This window comes from Peromyscus eremicus, chromosome 11 (genome assembly GCF_949786415.1).
Source record: "Peromyscus eremicus chromosome 11, PerEre_H2_v1, whole genome shotgun sequence".
In the NCBI taxonomy this organism is placed as follows: Eukaryota; Metazoa; Chordata; class Mammalia; order Rodentia; family Cricetidae; genus Peromyscus; species Peromyscus eremicus.
The window spans coordinates 31,663,013-31,682,688 of record NC_081427.1 but is presented as its reverse complement, the minus strand read 5'-3'; positions in this window follow the sequence as shown (position 1 = coordinate 31,682,688).

Sequence of the window (19,676 nt, the reverse complement as noted above, 5' to 3'; positions counted from 1 at the left end):
CTCCTCTCAATTTACTCAGAGGATCTTAACTATTTCCCCTTCTTGGGAAGATATGAATAGACATGGGGAGAGTGGACAGCCTTGTTTTGTCCCTAATGTTAGTAGATTTGCTGTGAGTTTCTCTCAATTTAGTTTGATGTTGGCTGATGATTTGTTGTATATTGCCTTTATTATGTTTAGGTATGTTCTTTGTATACCTGATCTTTCCAAGACCTTTATCATGAAGGGTGCTGGATTTTGTCAAAGGCTTTTTCAGCATCTAATGAGATGATCATGTGTTTTTTTTTTCTTTCAGTTTGTTTATATGGTGAACTACATTGACAGATTTTTTTTGTATGTTGAACCATCCCTGCATTTCTAGGATGAAGCCTACTTGATTATGGTGGATGATTTTTTTTTTGACGTGTTCTTGGATTCAGTTTGCCAGTGTTTTATTGAGTATTTTTTATCAATGTTCATGAGGGAGATTTCTCTGTAATTTTGTTTCTTAGTTGTATCTTTGTGTAGTTTGGGTATCAGGGTAACTGTAGCCTTGTAAAAAGAGTTTGGCAATGTTCCTTCTGTTTCTATTGTGTGGAACAATTTGAGGAGTACTGGTATTAGTTCTTTTTAAAAATTCTGGTAGAATTCTTGTTTTTTTTTTTTTTTTTTTGGTTGGGAGACTTTTGATGACTGCTTCTGTTTCCTTAGGAGTTGTAGGTCTATTTAAATTGTTTATCTGATCTTGATTTAATTTTGGTATGTGGTACTTATCTAGAAAATTGTCCATTTCTTTTACATTTTCCCATTTTGTGGAGTACAAGAAAATTATTTTAAGGTGCGTTACTTTTGTTTATGTTGTATTTGTTTAAGTCTGTTAAGCTGTGTTACTATGCCTGTCTAAAACACCTGATGGTCTAATAAAGAACTGAATGGCCAATAGCTAGGCAAAAGGAAGAATATGCAGAACTAGCAGGCAGACAGAATATATAGGAGAAATCTGGGAGGAAAATAGGAAGAAAGAAGGAGCTACAGAATGAGGAGCACTCCAGGGGCCAGCCTCCAAGCTACACAGCAAGCCACGGTGTAAGAATAAGATTTACAGAAGTAAGGTAACAGGAAAAGCCCAGAGGCAAAAGGTAGATGGGATAATTTAAGTTAAGGATTAAGGAAAGTTTTCAAGAAACAAGCCAAGCTAAGGCCAGGCATTTATAAGTAAGAATAAGCCTCTGTGTGTGATTTATTTGGGAGCTGGGTGGTGGGTCCCCCAAAAGAGCAAAAATCATTCAACAACATACAGGTTTTCAAAGTATGACCTAATGATTCTCTGGATTTCCTCAGTGTTTGTTATTATGTTCCCCTTTTCATTTCTGATTTTGTTAATTTGGATATTCTCTCTCTGCCTTTTGGTTAGTTTGGATAAGGGTTTGTCTATCTTGTTGATTTTCTCAAAGAACCAATTCTTTGTTTCATTGATTCTTTGTATTGTTCTCTTTGTTTCTATTTTATTGATTTCAGCCCTCAATTTGATTATTTTCTGTCATCTGCTTCCCCTAGGTGAGTTTTATTTATTCTAGAGCTTTCAGGTATGCTGTTGTGTTGCCAGTGTGAGATTTCTCCATGTTCTTTATGCAGGCATTTAGCGCTATCAACTTTCCTCTTACCACTGCTTTCATAGTGTCCTATAAGTTTAGATATATTGTGTATTAGTTTTCATTAAATTTTAGGAAGTTTTTAATTACTCTATTTATTTTTTTCTTCACCCAGTGGTGATTCAGTTAAGGATTATTCAGTTTCCATGAGTTTGCAGGCTTTCTGCAATTTGTGTTGCTGTTGAATTCTAACTTTAAGCCATGGTGATCCAATAAGATATAGGAGGTTATTCCAATTTTTTTTTTTTGCATCTGTTGAGGTTTGTTTTGTTACTGAGTATGTGGTCAATTTTAGATAAGGTTCCATGAGGTGCTGAGAAGAAGGAATACAAATGTGGGTGCCTTTGTATTTGGGGCATAAGTGTTCAGAATTGAGACTTCATCTTGATGGATTTTTTCCTGTGATGAATATGAAATGCCCTTCTTCATCTCTTTTGATTGATTTTAGTATGAAATCTATTATGTTAGATATTAAGATAGCTACAACAGCTTGTTTTTTAAGTCCATTTGATTGGAAAATCTTTTCCCAACCCTTTACTCTGAGGTAATGTCTGCCTTTGAGGTTGAGGTGTGTTTCTTGTATGCAGCAGAAGGATGGGTCCTGATTTTGTATCCATTCTGTTAGCCTGTGTCTTTTTTTTTAATTTTTATTTTGCAACACAATTCAGTTCTACATATCAGCCACAGATTCCCTTGTTCTCTCCCCTCCCGCCTCCCTCATCTTTCCCCCAGCCCACCCCCCATTCCCACCTCCTCCAGGGCAAAGCCTCCCCCGAGGGAGGACTGAGATCAACCTGGTAGACTCAGTCCAGGAAGGTCCAGTCCCCTCCCCCCAGGCCGAGCCAAGCGACCCTGCATAGGCCCCAGGTTTCAAACAGCCAACTCATGCAATGAGCACAGGACCCGGTCCCACTGCCTAGATGCCTCCCAAACAGATCAAGCCAATCAACTGTCTCACCCATTCAGAGGGCCTGATCCAGTTGGGGACCCCTCAGCCATTGGTTCATAGTTCATGTGTTTCCATTCGTTTGGCTATTTGTCCCTGTGCTTTATCCAACCTTGGTCTCAACAATTCTCTTATATAAATTCACTTATATAAACCCTCTTCTTTCTCGCTAATTGGACTCCCAGAGCTCCACCTGGGGCCTAGCCATGGATCTCTGCATCCAGATCCCTCAGTAGTTGGATGGGGTTTCTAGCAAGACAATTAGGGTGTTTGGCCATCCCATCACCAGAGTAGGTCAGTTCGGGCTGTCTCTCAACCATTGCCAGCAGTCTGTTGTGGGGGTATCTTTGTGGATTTCTGTGGGCCTCTCTAGCACTTTGCTTCTTCCTATTCTCATGTGGTCTTTATTTACCGTGGTCTCCTATTCCTTGTTCTCCCTCTCTGTTCTTGATCCAGCTGGGATCTCCTGCTCCCCCAAGCTCTCTTTCTGCCTGTGTCTTTTTAAAGGAGAATTGAGTCCATGATATTAAAGAATATTAATGACCAGTGATTGTTAGTTCCTGCTATTTTTGGTTTTGTTGTTAGTAGTGTGTGTGTATTTCCTTTCTTTGGGATTTGCTGGTGTGAGATTATCTATTGGCTGTGTCTTTGTGGGTACAGCTAACTTCCTTGGGTTGAAGTTTTCCTTCTAGTACTTTCTGTAGGGTAGAATTTGTGGATAGGTATTGTTTGAATCTGGTTTTGTCATGGAATATTTTGTTTTCTCCGTGTATGGAGATTCAAGGCTTTCCTGGGTATAGTAGTCTGGGCTGGCATATATGGTCTCTTAGTGTCTGCAGAACATATGTACAGGACCTTCTGGCTTTCAGAGTCTCCACTGAGAAGTTGAGTGTTAATCTGGTGGGTCTGCCTTTATAAGTCACTTGGCCTTTTTCCTTTGCACCTCTTAATATTCTTTCTCTATTCTCTGTGTTTAGTGTTTTGATTATTATGTGGTGAGGGAACTTTTTTTGGGTCCAGTCTATTTGGTGTTCTGTAAGCTTCTTGTTCCTTCATAGGCATGTCCTTCTTTAAGTTGGGAAAGTTTTCTTCTATGATTTTGTTTGAATATATTTTCTGTGTCTTGGAGCTGGAATTCTTCTTCTATCCCCATTATTCTTAGGTTTGGTATTTTCATGGTGTCCCAGATTTTCTGGATGTTTTGTGTTAAGAATTTGTTGGATTTAACATTTTCTTTGGCCTATGAATCTATTTCCTCTGTCATATCTTTAACATCTGAGATTCTCTCCTTCATCTTTGTATTCCATTGGTTATGCTTGCATCTGTAGTTCCTGTTCATTTACCCAGATTTTCCCATTTCCAGAATTCCCTCAGTTTGTGTTTTCTTTATTGCCTCTGTTTCAATTTTCAAGTCCTGAACTATTTCCTTCACCTGTTTGTTTTTCTCTTGGCTTTCTTTAAGGGATTTATTGATTTTTTTCATTTTTTTTGTCTTTTCTTTGATTTTTAAGGGAATTTTTTATTTCTTCTTTAAAGGTCTCTGTCATCTTCATAAAATTATTTTAAAGGCCATTTTCCTCTGCTTCATATGTGTTGGGATGTCCAGGTCTTGCTGTTGTAGAACCACTAGTTTTTGGTGGTCCCGTATTGCTCTTTTTGTTTTTTTGGTTTTTTGAGACAGGGTTTCTCTGTGTAGTTTTGTTGCCTGTCCTGGATCTCATGCTGTAGACTCACAGAGATCTGCCTGGCTCTGCCTCCCAAGTACTGGAATTAAAGGCGTGTTCCACCACTGCCTGGTCCACCATATTGCTCTTTTTGTTGTTGAGTGTATTCTTACACTGCTGTGTACCCATCTTTTCCTCCAATCCCTGGAGGTGAAGCCTGTGCCTCAGGAGGTCCCTCTTCCTCCAATTGGTGCAGGTGAGGCCTGTGGCTCAGGTGTTTGCTGACATGGCAGGGGGACAGTTGGTGGGGGAAGATGCTGTTGCCTGGTCATTGTGACTATGGTGGTAGGTGAGGGGTGTGGAGGGTGCCCCAGGGGGTAGGACCTAGAGAGTAGGGCTGTTCAACCAGGAGCTCAGACACTCACCTCTTCTGTCAATCACCAATCAGTGCAGGTCCTAATGTGTTTTCCAAGTTCTGTAGTTACTGTCTTAAAGTTTTCCTTGTGTAGGTCTTTTACTTCCTTGGTTAGGTGAACTCCTAGGTATTCTACTTTTCTGAAGATACTTGAATAGGATTCTTCCTCATCTGGTTTATTATTGCTATATAGAAAAATACTGAGTTTTGTATGTTGATTTTGTGTCCTGCTTCTTTGCTGAAAGTATTTATTGGATCTGAGAAATTTCTGGTGAAATTCACTTAAATTCCTTTAAGTACAAGATTATGTTATGTTATTATAGGGATTGTTTTCTACAGATAAATGGAACTCTCATCTATATTGAAGAACCTTCTCTTTACAGCAAACCAGAAAACCACAACTGCTTATAATTCAGAGGTCAACTGATTTTGGGAGCCCAGACCCAGTGGGTACATCTATAGCTAAATCCAAGGCTCACAGAACATTGTAGAGCAAGAGGCAGAAGGACTTTTAGGAGTCAGGTGAACTGGAAGTCTGCTATGAGATTGTGTCTCCAAGAAATAACAGGAAAGTTAGATCTATGATACTTCAGCATTATGGATGCCTAAACAAAACCAGAATAATGGCAATGTCAGTGTTGGGTGGAGGCAATCTTAATGGATTTCACCCCTAGACACAGAACTACAGGCAACTAATGACTGCTAAGAGAGGGGAACTAGCCTCTTCTAGGGATGAGGTCCCTGACTGGTTATCTATCACAAGGAGGCTAGTACTGAAACCATACACACACACTAAGTGGATTTGGCGGGTTGTGTGTGTGTGTGTGTGTGTGTGTGTGTATATATATATATATATATATATATATATATATATATATATATATATTTGAGGAAAAACGACATCTATGACATCTATTTGAGAATGAAAGAGAACAGGGATGGGTAGAGGGAAGAAAGGGAAGTTAGAAGTGATATAATTATAGTTTTAATTAAAATGACTCAAATATATGTTTGAAAAATTGGGATAATTTGATCTTTTACTTTCTGATTTTCATCCCTTATTTTCTTTCTCTTGTATTTATTCTCTAACTAAAGCTTCAAAAGGCTATACTGAATCAGAGTGGAGACTATGTACCCTACCTTCTTGCACATTTTTAGAAATACTCTCATCCCCTCTCCCATCTAGTATAAGCTGACTTACAGTTTGCCACACAGAGCTTCATAGTTTTTGTCAACATGCAATCCTTTTATTCTTAGACTATTCAAGGTTCTTATTATGAAAAGATGTTAAAATTTTCTATGTCAGTTGAAAAAATGATATAATTTTTGTCCTTAAGTATATTTATGTACCAAAATACACATACTTATTTATGTGTCTTGAATTTGCCTTGCATCCCTGGGATGAAACCAAGTTGATTGCAGTGTCTGACTTTAAGATATTCTTGAATTTGGTTTATAATAATTTTATTGAGAGGTTTTGCATCTGTGTTCATCAAGGATTCCAGGCTTTAGTTTTTCTCTTTGTGTGTCCCTAACCTGTATATAAACAGAGTAACACTCACTTCATGAAATGATCTTGTCGTATTCCTTCCCTTTTTGTACATGGCATGGTTTGAGAAGCATTGCTATCTCTTCTTCAAAGGTTTCATAGAATTTGGCAGTGAACCCATGTGATCTTGACCTTTTTGTTGTTTGTTATTGTTGTTGGGAGATTGTGGTAGTTTGAATAAGATGTCCATTGTACTCTTGGGTCTCTGAATACGTGCTTCCCAGTTGGTAACAGTGTTTGGGTAGGATTAGGGGGTATGGCCTTGCTGGAGGAAGTGTGTCACTGGAGTGGACTTTGAGGTTTGAAAAGTCACATGCAGTTCCCAGTTTGCTTTCTCTGCTTCCTGTTTGCTGTTTGCGACGTGAGCTCTTGAGCTCTCAGCTGTCCCTGTGTCATCATTCTTGGTGCTTGCTGCAATGCTTCTCCACTGTGATGCTGACGGTCTCTTATCCCCCTGGCACCATGAACCCCACATGAACTCTTCTCTAGGTTGCCTTGGTGATGGTGTTTCATCACAGCAACAGAAAAGTAACTAATACAGAGCTCTTTCATTACTGCCTTTATCTAATTCTTTGACAGGAATCTGTTTAAGTTGCTTATAGCCTCTTGGCTGAAATTTTAGGTCACATGTGTCCATGAATATATCTATGTCCTCTATATTTTATAATTTCTTTTTGTAATACAAAATTTCAAAATATTCCATAATCATTCTCTGTGTTTCACTAGACTCTGTTGAATCTCCCTCTTTAAACTCTAATTTTATTAATTTTTGCTTATCTCTTCCTTTTGGTTAGTTTGGCTAGAGCCTTGTCAATCTTGGTTTTTTCCTCAGAGAACCAGCTCTTTGCTAGATTGATTTTTAAGTGTTCCTCTTTTAGTCTCTATTTCATTAATTTCTGCTCTTATCTTTATTATTTCTTGCTGTCTACTGGTTTGTGGTATTTTTGTTTATATAGGATGATGAGGTATATCATTAAGTTGTATAAGATTTTCTGATTTTTTTAATTTAAAATTTCATTTTGTTGAGAATTTTATGCACATGTACTGTATTTACATAATTTGCATATCCATTCCTCAATGTTTTTCATGTCACTTCCTTTTTAGTTCATGGTGTTTTTCTACGATTATTACTGTTTCATTAGTGTACACACAGAGAAACCCACACATACACACAGATGCACAGACACATACAGACAGACACACTCACAACCTACTGAGCCCACTTAGTATTGCTCTTATATAAACATGTTTAATACTGACTGACTACTTGGGACCAGATAACTTATCAGGGGCACATCTTTGGAAAAGACTGATTCTTCCTTTCTCAGCAGTCATTGATTGCCTATAGTTTCGCATCTAGGGATGGATCCTTGTGACATTTATCCATGTTGGCTTGTTGACTGGTGCTGTCTGTCATTATGCAGGTCTCGTTTAGGCAACCATATTGTTGAGATTTCATGGGTACAGTTTCCTTGTCATATCTAGAAGACTATCTAGCAGCATGCATCCAGATCCTCTGGCTCTAACAATGTTCCTGCCATTTCTTTTATGATTTTCCCTGAGCCTTATGTGTAGGGGATGTATTGTGGATTTATCAACTGTAGCTGGAAACCCAACATCACTTATCTCTACAGTATGATCAGTTGTGGATTTCTGGAGTAGCTCTGCAGCAGAAAGGAACTTCTTTGATGAGAAATGAGAGGTGCATTTACCTGTGGGTATAAAGATACATTTTTAGCATACAGCTAGAAATTATCATGGAAAGAATGTGACCAGGACTTTAATAGGATCTCAATCCTTAGTCAAGACAAGTGAATTTGTATTTGAAAGAAACTTTATACAGGTAATTACCCTGTAAGAGGGTTAATCAGTTATTGATATGTGAGAGGAGCAAAATGCTTATGCTGAGAAATATTTTACAAATCTAAACAATGTCCCAGATCAAATAATAAAGATGTATGGATGATCACAAAACATATATGAATAATCAAAAATATAAACTTTTGATTATTGTATATAATTTGCTCAATATTAGGGGTTGTGGTATAAATAAGTATATTGACATCAAAATAAAGCAATTACTTCATTTTAGAAAGAATAACAATTTGCTGTAAGTTCAAACTTACAGCAGTAAGTTTAATAAAATCACCCCACTTTTAAGAACTAGATGAAACACAATTTTCAGAATTTTGTATCTGAAGAACAAGATTGTTCCTAAGAAATGTCAGCTAGTCATTTTGTCCATACCACATCTAATGAAGTTTGAAGTGCTGTGTTTGGAATATAGGTGAACATTAGACATTATAACATTTAAATAAAAGGTGATTTTTTTAAATATAAAAAAGTACTACTGGCAAGGTTGAATACAGATCATTACATCATTTTGTATTTATAAAAATTTGTGGGCTTCGAACACCAAACGTGAATGCTAGTATAAACAAACCATGGACATTATCATGGGATAATGAAGTGCCAGTGTCGGTTCCATTATAACGAATGTGTTACCAGGCATCTTGGCATATGTCTGTCAGTCCAGCATTCACAGAACTTGGGTGGGAATGTCTCAAGTGCAAGGCTAGCCTGAGGTATATAATAAGGCTATATGTAAAAACAACACATCACAAGAAATAAGAACTCTGGTGTAAATACTACGGTAAAGAATACTGTGTATGTATGTATAGAGCAAGAGGAACTCGGAAACTCTTTTTTGTTCACCTTTGCTATGAACCTAATACTACTTTAAAAACCTAAAATCTATTTCAAAACCATTACATCAACGTCTAGAGGGACATTCAGGTTTGGTGACCACTGATCTCTCTAATCACTGGCCAAAGCAGAACTACACACAGCTGCAGCACCCTTATTAGAATTATAGCCTTTTCCTGTCCCCGTAATGGATGCTCACTGCTTCACCAAGCCATTTCCATTGTTAGGCAGGACCAGGATTCCAGAGTCCTTCTTTGTGTGAAACTGACGTCAGCCTCATTGTAACTTCCAATCATTGTGCGTCATTCTTCCTGTTGGAGCTACGTGGAATAAATCTAATTTCATAGCCACATGAAGCCCATTTATATGTTGGAGGGCAGAGCTCATATTCTCCCTGGCTCTAGCTCATTCCGCTCATTCCATGACTTCTTTTTCCAAGGCTGAGGATTCTTGGTATGTCCAGTGGTTCTTACTCTAATGCAATTTCCAGGCAATTACTACTTTGATTAGGAGCTCTTCTTGGTATTTCAGTTTCTGAAAGGATTACCATCCCGCCAGGCACATGGAGTGACCAACTAGAATGGAGCCCTTCCTGTACCCTCCATTAACTCCAGTTGCTGGCCTTGACCTGCTGGTGTGTACTTGCTGAGTATTAGCCTAATTAATCTTCCTCTTAGAATGTGATTACCAGCACTGAACACGGAGCTTTTCATGTGGTATGAATTAGAATTGAATGGATCTTTGCCAACGTCCAGCCACCTGTATGTAAATTCAGCCACCACAAAGTCTGGGTGGTAAAACAAATGGAGAAACATTGTTCCTTTTTTTCTATTTTGGGAGATATTTTAAAAATATTTCTTTTATTTTTGAGATCCTAATGTAAGTACACCATTTCCCCTTCCCTTTCCTCCCTTCAAACCCCCCCCCCCCCATCTCCTTTTTACTCTCTTTCAAACCGTGGGCCCTTTTTTTCATTAACTGTTGCTACATGTATGGATATATTTGTATTTACATATATATTCCTAAATATAAAATACTCAGTCCATACAATGTTAATTGTGTGCATGTTTTCAGGGTTGACAATTTGGTATTAGATAACCAATTGGTGTGCTCTTGCCTGGAGTAGACTGTTTCTTCTGCTCTCAGCGTTACTTAGTTGCCTGTAGTTCTTTGTGTGGATTGAGTCCTCTTGAGTTTCCCCATCCACAATGGCATGTCCATTGTTGTCCTTGTTCAGCTGATGCTTGGGCAGTCATGCTGCTGTGACATTGTGGGTGTAGCTTTGACTTGTCAGGAGATACGAACTACTCAGAAATACATAAGTGGAGTAGATATCTGAAAGAAAGGGAGAATCAGTGGGAAGGTGCCACAGAGAAGAAAAACAAAGTAATGGTGAATAAAGCCCTGGGCAGTAATTAATATGATGGAGAGTGAGAGAACAATTCATACCAATCAGACAAGCAGTTGATTCTTTGAAAACATCAAATAAAACCGACAAGCTCTGAGTCAATCCAACCAAAAGAAAGAGAACTAATACTCAAATTACTAAAATTAGAGATGAAGAGGAAGACATAAATTCTAAGGAGATCTAGGGGATCATTAGAGAAGATTTTGAACACTTACATTGCAAAATTCTTGAAAAGCTAGAAGCAGTGGATAAACTCCTAGATAGACATATTATCCAAAATTAAACCAGGATGCTACAAAGAATTTAAATAGATTTATAATGCACAGCAAAACTGAAGTAGTGATAAAGAGTTTCCCCAGAAAGCAAAGCCCAGAACTAGATGAATTCACAGCTAAATTCAACCACACTAAAAAATAAGAGATAACATTAATGTTCTTCAAAATACCCAATAAAACAGAAGGGGAAGGGATATTACTTAATTTATTATATAAAGCCAGCATTGCCAATAAAATCAGTCAAGGACACAAAAATAAAAGCAATAAACAGATATCCCTGATGAATATAGATCAAAAATTTCCCAATCAAATAGTTGTAAGCTGAATTCAAGAGAAGAGTAAGATCATGTCCCCAATGATATTCTGCTGTGCTCCTAGATCAGCGCCTTATCCAGTCATCATCAGAGAGGCTTCCTCTGGCAGCAGATGTAGAGACCCACAGTCAGACATTATACAGAGAAAGAGAGTCTAAATGGGAGATCTCCATCAAATAACTCCACTCAGAGCTCAGGGACTCCCACTGAAGAGGGGGTGGAAAGATTGTAAGAGTCAGAGAGAATGGAGGACACCAGGAGAGCAGGGCCCTCTGAATCAACTAAGCCAAGACAGATATGAACTCACAGAGACTGAAGCCAAAAGCATAGAGCCTACATGGATCTATACCAGGTCCTCTGCATATATATTAAACTATTAGATTAGTAAGTTTGTTTTTGGTTTTGTTTTTTGTTTTTATTTGAGACAAGATTTCTCTGTGGAGTCCTGGCCGTCCTGGAACTCACTCTGTAGACCAGGCTGGCCTCAAACTCTGAGATCCATCTGCCTCTGCTTCCAGAGTGCTGGGACTAAAGGCATGTGCCACTACTGCCAGGCTAGATTAGTAATTTTATGGGACTCCCGACTATGAGAATTAGTGAGTCTATGAGTCTCGTGCCTGCTTTTGGGACTCTTTCCCATCTGCTAAGTTGCTGTGTCTAACTTGAGTATGATAGGTTGTGCTTTATCTTATTATATTTTATTTTTTCATGTTTGGTTGTTATCTCTTGGAGGCCTATTCTTTTCTAAAGAAAGAGAGAAAGGGAGTGGATCTGGGGTCAGGGGAGGTGTGAGAAATGAGGAGGAGTAGAGGGAGGGAAAGTGTAATCAGGATATATTGTTTGAGAAAATAATTGATTTTTCAATAAAAGAAAAAAAAGATTATGTCCCATGACCATGTTTATTTTATTTCTCAGAGGTAAAAAGAGTTCTACATTTCCAAACTTATAGTTAAAACACATTACTATAAATATATTTAAGGATAAAAATCTCACAAATACTTTAACCGAACATGAAAAGGCCTTTGGCAAAAGTTCAACACCCAATTCATGATAAATACCCTGAATAAACTAGGAAGAGGAAGAACACATCTTAAAATAATAAGGGCTACCCTTCCTGTAATAGTTCCATAGTGCTGTAGTATTGTGAGGTATGCATACAGGCAGGTATCCAGAAGAGATTGTGGTCTTGTTTCTTTGCAGAGCTTATGAATTCTAACTGGTAGGGATTCTAGATCACTTTAGCTGCTGTACCCAATTCTGTGCCCAGACATGGACCACTGTGCTCCTGTTTTAATGTAAGGATCAATGGTTCTGTGAGAGGGACTTTTGATCACCTCTTAGTTTCCTCAGATGGTTCTACAGTTGGCTCCCCTCAAACACTAAGATTTCAGCTCATGTCTTTAATTAATTGGGACACAGAGAGAAGCAACTGAGAGACTCTAGGCCTGTAGGCTAACGATGGATGTCCCAATGTTACAGAGGAACTTTGGGTAACTGTCCAGGCAGCCAGATGTCTCTGTCATTCTAGATTTTTGGAAGTTGCTTACAATACATTTCCTGTTTACTTAGGTAAAAGTATATCCTTTTGGGGTCTTTGATATAGTTGAAGACTAGATAGTTATATGATAAAAAATAAATTAGATATGAAACTTTAGACTCACAAATATAGGATAAATAGAATAATTTCTTTAACTTTGCCAAATATAAATAGACTAGATATTGTAACTGTAATTCTTGCTTGAAAACTGTTCTATTATATGTAATTTTACTAAGTTAAAGTTAAAACATTCCTTTTTGTTTAGACAGAAAATGGGAAATGCTGTGGGATAATGATTTTGTATACTGGTTTAATAAAATGCTGATTGGCCAGTAGCCAGGCAGGAAGTATAGGCAGGGCAAGCAGAAGAGGAGAATTCTGGGAAGAGGAAGGACAGAGTCAGGAGTCGCCAGCCAGACACAGAGGAAGCAAGATGACAAGGCAGAACTGAGAAAAGGTACCAAGCTACATGGCTAAACATAGATAAGAATTATGGGTTAATTTAAGTGTAAGAGCTAGTCAGTAATAAACCTGAGCTAATGGCTGAGCAGTTATAATTAAAAAATTATTTATTTTAAAAAAGTTTTTCTTTTTCATTTTATATACCAATCCCAGTTCCCCATCCATTCCCTTCTTCTGCCCCCCAATCCACTCCTCAGAGAGGGTAAGGCCTCCCATGAGGAGTCAACAAATTCTGGCATACTAAGTTGAGGCAGGACCAAGTCCCTCCCCTCTGTGTCAAGGCAGAGTAAGGCATCCTACCCTAGGGAATGTGTTCCAAAAAACTATTTCATGCACCCAGGATAAGCCCTGGTCCCACTGCCAGGGGCTCCCCAAACAGATCTAGCCACATAACTTGAAAAGAGGGAGGAGGGATCATAGGAGCAAGTGTGGTCAAGATCATGATGGGGAAAACCACAGAGACAGCTGACCCAAGCTGGTGGGAGCTCATGGACTATTGCCTGTTAGCTGTCAGCTGGGGTACATGCATGGGACAGAACTAGGCCCTCTGAATGTGGGTGACAGTTGTGTGGCTTGAATTTTCTAAAATGCAGATTTCAGTTGTGTCTGGCATTTTCTAGGATGTCACAAAGCATATAGATTTTTGAGCTGCCTCATTCATCGCTTGGTACTTTTGTTACTTAGTATTCTGATGTGTGGAATCTGCCCCTGTACCTTAACACCCGAGGCAAGCATTGTAAGCTGTTTATTTATTAATTAATTAAGCCCCCAAACAGAAAAAAATAAGGGCAGTATATAACGAATCTATACTATATATTACCCAATGTTACATTAACTGGGGAAAATTGAAACGTTTCTCAAAAAATCAGGAACAAGATGAGGGAGACAATTCTCTCTGCCTTTATTAAATATAGTGTTTATCATGAAGTCTTGGCTAGGATGATAAGTAAAAGAATAAATAAAATTATTCCCCTTTTCAGAAGACACAATCCTATATTCAAAAGATTTAAAGACAGAACCAGAAAACTCTTATACTTAGTTGTATATTTTCAACAAAGTGGCAAGATACAAATCAGCAACAGAAATCACATAACTTTTTCATGTACCAACCAAGAACTTTCTAAGAAAGAAGTCAGGAAAAATTCCATTCACAAACTAAATAACAACCAAGAAACAAAACCAACCACAAACAAGTAAACAAACAAAACCCAGAGAATAAAGAAAATGAAAGATGTGAAATACCTCTACAACAAAAACTTTAAGAAATAGAGGACAGGAATTAAGACACTACTAGGTAGAAAGACCTTTTTTACAAATTGGCAAAATTAGTATTGTACAATGGTTGAATAACTGAAACTGGTCTATTGACAATACAATCCTCATCAAAATCCCAATTACATTTTTCATAGGACTTGAATAAACTATGTGAAAATTCATATGGAAATATAAATGACTACAGCAACCTAAAGCAATCTTAAGTCAAAAGAAGAATACTGGAAGCCTCCCCATACCTGATTTTGAACTATACTACCGAAGTATAGTTTCACAAAAACAGTTAGGAAGGCCAATGGGATAGGGTTGAGGACCAAGGAATAACTGACAGGGCTATAGCCTAATCAGTTCTTTGACTAAAGTGTCCAAGACATTCATACATTGGGAAAAGATAGCCTCTTTAACCAATGATACTGAGGAAACTGGATGTATCTGGATATCTACATGTAAATGGATGATAATAGAGCTATATCTCTCACCCTGAACAAAAATCAATTAAAAAAGAATGAAATACATAATGTAAGTTCTTTAAACTGCTAGATTAAAAAGAAGTCATGGAGCATACTTCCTTCAAGACATAGGCACAGGCAAGCACTTTCTTCAAAGGACTCCAAAACCACAGGAGATAATCCCAAGACATGACAAATTGATTACATAACAGCACAGCAGAAGAAGCAGAAGAGTAAGGAGGCAGTTCACAGAACGATACAAAAAACTTTGCCAACTGTACATCACATTGAGGATTAGATGTAGAATACATAAAAACTCCAAACATTAAACACAAAATACCAAATCATCCAATTCACAAATTGGCTAGGGATTTGAATAGACAGTTCCCAAAAAGAGATATCCATTTCTATGGTTAGTAAGTATTTAAAAGGAGTGGACTGTCTTTAGATATCAGAAGACACAATTCAAACTACTTTGAAATTTCATCTCAGCTGAATCAGAACGGCTAACATGAAGAAAACTAAAGACCGCAAATGCTGGTGAGGATGTGGGGAAAGAGGAAAGAGGAATTTCAACTGGGGCAGCCACTATGGAAGTTCCTAAAAAAGCTAAAAATAAAACTAGTGTAACCTAGTAACACAATTTACCTGGAGAATTCTAAGTTAGACAACATGTTTATTATTGTACTATCCACAATATCCAGGTTCAATGTTTTTTAACCAATGAGTGGATAAAAACATGTCTATATATAAACAATGAAATTTCCTTGAGACAGCAAAAAATAGTGATAATACTTACAGGGCAATGGGTGCTCTTGGAGATTATGTAAAGCAAAATAAGTTAGACTCAGACAAATCCCATACGTTCTCTTTCACTGGGGCTGTGGTGATTGTAGCGGGTCTTTCTCTGTCCTACCTGCCAGCTCCCAGATCATGACATGGAGATATTATTAATTATGAAAGCTTGGCAAATTTAGCTTAGGCTTATTTTTAACTAGCTCTTATGTCAACCCATTTCTATTACTTTACATGCTTCCACATGGCTCACGGCTTGTTACCTCATCTCCTACATGTCATGCTTCCTCTGCATCCAGCTGGTGACTCCACCTTCTTCTTCCCAGCATTCTCTCTGCCCCCCAAATCCTGCCTTGTTATTGGCCATTTAGATTTTTATTATACCAAACAGAGTGACATATCTTCATGATGCACAAAGAAATTATTCCACAGCAGGTGATGGTGGAGCTTATGATGGTGGTGATGATGGTGATGTGTGTGTGTGTGTGTGTGTGTGTGTTTCATGAAAGTACTAAGTAGTCTATGTGAGTGGAAGAAGAGATCTTAAGGGAGGGTAGTGAAGGGAAAAATGTATGAATAATGGAATACATATGACATGGAAGTATAAAGGATGACTATTTGGTTGGCACAAGGCCCCACCCCAAAAGGGCAGATAGGATGGGGAAGAGCTATGGGATGGTAAGAACAGAGCCAAATATCATATATGTGTGAACAAGCTATAATAAAACTAGTAACTATCTATCTATTTGTTTGTTTGCTTGCTTGTTTCCAAGACAGGGTTTCTTTGTGTAGCAGCCCTGGCTGTCCTGGAACTTGCTTTGTAGACTAGGCTGTCTTCCATCTCACAGAGGTTCACCTGCCTCTTCCTCCTGAGTGCTAGTATTAAAGGTGTGGGAGACTGTGCCTGGCTTACTAATACCTTTGTTTGTTTGTTTGTTTTTTTCTTTGAGACAGGGTTTTTCTGTGTAGTTTTGATGCCTGTTCTGGATCTTGCTGTGTAGACCAGGCTGGCCTCGAACTCACAGAGATCAACCTGGCTCTGCCTCCTGAGTGCTGGGATTAAAGGTATGTGCCACAACCGCCTGGCAACCTTTTATGTTAACTTAAAAAATAAAAAGACTTCTACCACCATGGGTCACGTCTGGGTCTGTGGTTCTACTCCTGTAGGGGTCTGTGGTCTGTGCTTTCACTGAGGGCCATTTGGATGTCAGTGGTTTGTGCTGTGGCCTGAAACCATGTTGATGTCTGTGGCCCATGCTGCTGCTGGGGACCATGTTGAAATGGATGGCCTCCAGTGCCATTTGAGGCCATGTTGATGTCCATGGGCTACTGCCAGGGACCATATTAGTGTTTTTGAACTGTGTTGCCCCAGAGGCCAAGTTGATGTCCTTGGCCTGTACTGCCACCAAGGGCCATGATGGTTATGATGGTGTCTGTGGCCTGTGCTGTGGCAGAGGGCCCAGTTGATGCCTGTGGTCTGTACTGCCAGCAGAGACCATGCTGAGGTATGTGGCATGTGCTAACTCAGGAGATCATGTAGAAGTCCATGATCTGTGCTTCCACTGACTGTAAAGGGCAAGGAAGCTATTTGCAGTGGCATTGATGAGTGCAGACCCACAGTTGAGAAGGAGGGATGTAAAAGGCTTTGGTAATAACCTCTACCCTCCCCATCCCCCAAAATAACAGCCTATACAGGAAACCATTGAAAACAACTTTAAAAAATTATGGTAAGTGTGCTGAAGTGTAGCTCTCCGTAATTGAGGGCTTCTGGCAGGGGTGTGTGTGAGGAAAGACTCAGTTTTCTTTAAGGGTCTGGCTACTGGAAGTTTGGACATGCTTCAGTGAATATATAGTCAATACAAATTGGACTTGTACTTCCCCCCTTTTTTGGGGGGGACATTACAAGGGTGGGGGGTGAATCTGGGAGGACTGGGAAGTGAGTGTGATGGGGTGCATGATGTGAAATTCCCAAATACTCAATAAAAATATTATGAGAAAAAAAAAGAACCTCTAATAGTCAAAGCAATCCCCAACTAAAGGAGCAACAGTAAAAGCATCATTTCAAACTGCACTTCAGGACTGTAGTAACAAAAATAGTATGGCATTGACACAAAGGCAAACAGGTAGACCAGTGGAATATAATAGAGGATTCAGAACCAATCTTTGACAAATGGGCCCTCCGCAAAGAAAGAAAGAGAGAAAGAAAAAAGAAAGGAAGGAAGGAAGGAAGGAAAGAAAAGAGAAGAGAAAAGAAGAAAAGAAAGAAAGGAAAAGGAAAGGAAGAAAGAAAGAAAGAAAGAAAGAAAGAAAGAAAGAAAGAAAGAAAGAAAGAACATCTGCTGGAGAATGGACAGCCTCTTGAATAAATGGTGCTGTGAAAACTGGATATTCACATGCAAATGACAGAAACCAAATTCACATCTGTGACTCTGCACAAAAATCAATGCAAAGTGGTTCAGAGGCCTTAATGTAAGACCTGAATCCCTGAGAATGCTGAAGGGAATTGTTAATAAAACACTTCATGGTATGGGTATAGGTATAAGTATAGGTATAGGTATAGGTATAGGTATAGGTATAGGTATAGGTATAGGTATAGGTATAGGTATAGGTATAGGTATAGGTAAAGGTATATCTTTGGGATTTATGCAAAGGACTTTAATATGAAAGAAAGTAAGCAAGAGTTGAAAATATGATTTCATGAAATTGAAAAGTTTATGCACAGCAGAGAAAACAGTGTGAAAAGAAAATATTTGTCAACTATACACATGACACAGGATTAATATTAATATATAGAATTTATAAAAACACAAATAATTAAAAACAAATCTCCAAATTCATCCATTTGAATACATAATTCTCAAAGGAAGATATACAAATGGAAAGTGTGCAATGTCCTTCACCATAAGGCAAATGCAAATTTAAACCAGTCAGAATGGCTACCATCAAGAAAAATAATGACCATAAATACTAATGAGAATAGGCACACAAAGGAACTTTTATTAATCACTAATGAGAATGTAAACTGGGTCAGCTATCAGAGAAGTCTGTATAGAATTTGCTATACAAACAAACAAACAAGAAAACAAACAAATACCTCAAATAGAACTGCCTATGACCAAGCTTTACCACTCTTGGATACACACATGAAGGATCCTAAGTTGGTGGGTCAGAGACACCTTTTCAAGTCCATATTTATTGTTGTACTGTTTATAATCATCAAGATATGGAACCAGCCTAGATGTTTATCTGCAAATGAATATATAAAGAACGTGTGGTAAATACACACAATGGCATTTTCTTCAACCATAAGGAAAAATGAAATCCTGACACATTCAGGAAAATGGTTAGAACTGCAACTGATGGCTTCTTTGCTCACTTTCTCTGTGTTTTTGGTGCTTGAATACGAGGATCCTGTCTTCCATTCATATTATTATTAGCATGTCCACTGGACCACAGGTACTCAGTAATTTTTTGTTGAAGAGAACCAACCAATCTACATAGTTATGTGTGTGTAGAGTTTCCCTGTCCCACAGCCACTTCCAAATTGCCACACAGGCTTAATATAGATTATAAATGCTTGGCCAATAGCTCAGGCTTATTACTAACTAGGTCTTACACTTAAATTAACCCATTTTTATTAATCTACATTCTGACACATGGCTCATGGCTTTACCTGTCCTCCAGCATGCCCTTATGGAAAAACTCTGCCTACAGGTGTGTGTGTGTGTGTGTGTGTGTGTGTGTGTGTGTGTGTTTTGCATGCACTTGAGTGTGTAGTGTGTCAGCTAAGAAGATACATGTGGAGGCTAGAGCAGGATATTTGGTGTCTTCCTCCATCACTGTCAGCCTTACTGCCTTGAGACAGGGTATCTTTAATTTTATTTTATTTTTCTTTATTAAGAAATTTTCTACTCACTCCTCATGCTATCCACAGACCCCCTCCCTCCTCCTACCTCCCAGCCCTCTTTCCCAAGCCACCCTGCATCCCCACATCCCCTCAAATTGAGGTCTCCCATGGGGAGTCAGCAGAACCCAGCTCACTGAGCCTAGGCAGGTCCAAGCCCCTTCCCACTGCACCAAGGCTGTGCAAGGTGTCACACCACAGGCACTGGATTCCCAGAAGCCTGCCCATGCACCAGGGACAGATCCCAATTCCCCTGCCTGGGTGCCCCCAAAACAGTTCTAGCCAAACAACCATCTTCCATGTCCAGAGGGCCTAGTCCAGTCCCATGGGGGCTCCATAACCACCAGTC